A 3769-nucleotide genomic window follows, 5' to 3' on the forward strand; every position below is an offset into this window, starting at 1 on the left:
ACTGTAATTGATTGCATGTAATCTGAATAAGTACTTCTAATTAGATTTTATTGCATTTTAAAATACTTAGTTCAACCAAAAAAATTGTGCTAAACCTGTATGAAGTTCTTTCTTCTGTTGAACAAAGGAAGATATATGGGTAACCAAACAGTTGCTGGTGTATAATATATATATATATATATATATATATATATATATATGTACACTATGAAAGTCAATGGGGACCAGAAACTGTATGGTTAACATTCTTCAAAATATCTTCTTTTGTGTTCTTCAGAAGAAATAAATTCATACAGGTTTAGAACAACTTGGGGGTGAATAAATAATGACAGAATTTTCATTTTCGAGTGAACTATCCCTTTACGCCACACTTAGAAATGTATGAATGTCATTGCAGTGGACTGCATTTGTTTGTGAAGGAATGGTGTCAGCTTCCCTCAAGTTCTCACAAATGTCAAAGCAGAGTAACCACATGTGTACTTCATTAACTACTTCATTATGCAATAATATTTGACAACATGAAAATGTCCAAATACTTTCTTAACAGTACATCTATTGTACAGTTACAAAAATTGTGAAATGTTAGTTTTGGTAAAGGGTGCCTTTCTGTGAAATAAATTAAATGTAGTTTCCTCATTTCTTAAATAAAATTTGTACATTCACTTTTAAGTGTGATTTAAAATACTTTATGCATATAATTGAATTGCTCTTATACACTGTAAAAAGCCCTTCAAGTGTGTTGTCTGTAGGAATTAATTTTAAAAAGTATATTTTTTCCAATAAATTGATTCCCTTTTCTTTTTGAATTCATTTAAGTTTTACATAAGTAAAAAGTGTGAATGTATTTGTAACTTATTATTACCTATCAAAAAATTGATTTTACTGACCTTCACAATAAATTGCTTCTACAAAACTCTATTTAAGTGTTTATATCCAAAGTAAAACGTCACGACCCGCCCACATGCTGCAGCAGAACAACGAGACCGTTGCTCATTGTCACCTGTATCGGACCAGTTTCGGATTTCTGTGGAGTTTTTGAAGGCTTTATACAACGTGTAATCGAAGTAAGTAACTATTTACATTGCATAAAGTTAGGTTTTAGCCGAATGAGCATGCATTTATTGCACTATAAACGTTAAGTTTGTCAGGTTTGCAGGCGCCGCATGAGGCCTTACCGAAGGTCTTAACATTAATATTAAACATATGTTAACTGCTAGGTTTGTAGTTACTGTTGTTGCCCTACACGATTGAAAAAGAAGAGGACATAATATATTCCTGGCGCTTTAACTTAATCTGTTGATATATTTGTCTGAAATATTTTGAAACAATTTGTTCAAGTAGAAAGATTAAATATTTCTTTTGCATTGTAATAACATCAATGATCCTGATATTTTAATAAATAAACTCTTCTTTCATTTGTGTTGCTTCTTTAGAAGACCATCAGAGTTCATGGAGTAGGTAAGCTCTTTAGTAGGTGGAATTGAGGTAAATGTTTCAGAGGTTTGTTGTTATCTGTCATTTAAATTAATTAAGGTAACCAAAAGTTATTGAGAGTCGAAAAAAAAAAAAAAAAAAATCTCATCCCTTTCTATATAGAAGCCAGCAAGAAAAGGGACGTTAAAAGCATAAATGCCGATGGCCAGGACATATAGCTGGAGAAGAATGGAAGTAGTTGTCTAGTCCCCAGATGTGGCAAAATTTAAAGAAAGATGGCCTGCCCTCTTTGAACCATTCCAGGTAAATGTTTTAGCACTGACATGCTGCTCATTCAGTTTTTTTAAAAGGCAAATAATAGTGAACAAGCTTGTTTATGTAATGCTAGACACACTTTTTGCTGACCGCATACTGAAGACCCATCCCACATATTTTATGGAGTATTGGATTGCATAAAAATGAAAGTTTGCTAATTCTTTACACATCTTGAGTGTTCCAAATAACAGTCAAACAATTGATGTATTACAGATAAATGAAGAAAAAAACATTTTTGCAAAAAAAACATTTTTGATTACAGCTCCTAATTCATTTTAAGGTTAAATATTAAAAAAAAAAAAAAAAAAAAAATGTTTTATAATATATATATATATATATATATATATATATATATATATATATATATATATATAAGCTTTATCAGACCCACACTGATAAATGCATTGTATGTTTGTAGTTACTGTATATGGCCTGCAAGATTCAGTTTTTCATTATTCACTTACCAACTATAGGATCCAAGTACCTCTGTGGTGAAGAAGAGAGACATGACTCTGAGATGCCTCATTGAATACATGGGAGAGAATGAGCAAGAGCTCCTCTCTGACTACTGTAAGTATTTTTTAAAAAGCATAGTTTGACTTTTTTGGGGGAAAAGCACATATTCCTCAGATATCAATCTTATGTCTGTCTGAGTTTAGTACAGAGCTGGAGTTGGGGATTGGTTAGCTTGTCTTAGAACACATACTATAATTGGGTGGAAATGGCTAGTCTGGCTCTGTCACAAATTCAAAAACAGACCTACAAACACCAAAATGTATGTGCAGGAACCAGTGTCCAACATTAACCTTTTGGTCTTTCAGTGGCTAGTAGACTTAATTTAAAAGATACTGTCATATTTTTCAACTGCAGCTTCACAGAAGTAAAATCTTTGTTTTATAATAATGCAGGAGTCATAATCATCTGATGATATAACTAAGCGTGGTATTTTCAGATACTTTTACTTAACCACACCTATGTGTTACCAGCTAAACCCTCTCCCTTTAAGGATTTAGGCCTTGGAGGTTACTTGTGTATGTGATGTAGTCTAGCAGGTTTGTTGTGGCAAGTGAGTCCCTACTGAAAGTTGTACTATGAAGCCAGTTCAACAGGCCATGTTCAACAGGCCAACGTTTTGTGAACTTTTAATGTGTGATTTTACTGAAGGCTTTTGAAGATTGTTCTCTGCTGCCACTTATTGTTCTGTTTATGTCTCATACAGGGAAAAACGGAGAGCAGTGTCCACGAGGACTTGAAAATTCGCAATATGCAGATATATGTCTGCCGTGAACCAGATGCAGTGGGCATCATCATTGAGGGAATCCCAGTGCTTACTGATCTTGGAAATCTGGCCAGGGCATGTTGCCTGCTTCTGGGGTTGACATATGCTCTGAACCTGTAGTATCCACCACAACTCTGCAAAACATTTGAGGTGTTCCAAAGACTTTTTGCAGGACTTGACACACTGCACCCAAAGCCTTCATCCCAATTCATGACACTAAACAACAAACTTCTGAGTAGGTTGGTCAAATGCCAGCCTCACACTCAATGTCAATCTTGTGTTTTTCAGAGCTTTTCAGAAGATTGTTCTGTTATATAAAAGAAGTTTCTGTAATTTTTAATGTTAAAATGTTTACATTACCATTATTGTGTTACATTAACATTAAAATTGATTACAGAAAATTAGTGCACCCAATTGTTTGTATATGGCAGCTGTTATATAGTAATAAACGTTGGAAACGAATACCTCTCGTTCCTTATTTATTAAAGTTATGGCAATGCTAACTAATTATTTCAAGTGGATTAAAGAAATAATTTGTCTAAATTAATGAGAGTAAATGAATTCATTAAAATCAAAAAGTTTAATTTTTTATTTTAAATGTTACTTATTTTAACTAAGTACGATTTGGTCAATATGCTGCTCTTTGTCACAATGGCTAAACTCAAATAATTTGCTTTATCTTGTAGACTCTACTTCTTTTTTTAGCTTACAGTAAAATACATAATATTGATTTTTACCAAC

At 32.8% G+C, this 3769-nt stretch overlaps 1 long non-coding RNA gene across 2 annotated transcripts; it reads left to right on the forward strand.

Moving 5' to 3' along the window:
- Positions 1 to 734: 734 nt before the first annotated feature.
- On the forward strand, positions 735 to 3451 carry LOC137022855 (uncharacterized). Of its 2 annotated transcripts, none has more exons than XR_010895447.1 (5): positions 735 to 1064; positions 1434 to 1485; positions 1597 to 1737; positions 2223 to 2319; positions 2969 to 3451. It is a non-coding gene; the product is annotated as an uncharacterized lncRNA (long non-coding RNA). The 2 variants fall into 2 exon arrangements; XR_010895448.1 differs by having other exon boundaries at positions 1434 to 1458.
- The last annotated feature ends 318 nt before the right edge of the window (positions 3452 to 3769 follow it).

The sequence above is a fragment of the Chanodichthys erythropterus genome, chromosome 7, assembly GCF_024489055.1.
Source record: "Chanodichthys erythropterus isolate Z2021 chromosome 7, ASM2448905v1, whole genome shotgun sequence".
NCBI classification, from domain to species: domain Eukaryota; kingdom Metazoa; phylum Chordata; class Actinopteri; order Cypriniformes; family Xenocyprididae; genus Chanodichthys; species Chanodichthys erythropterus.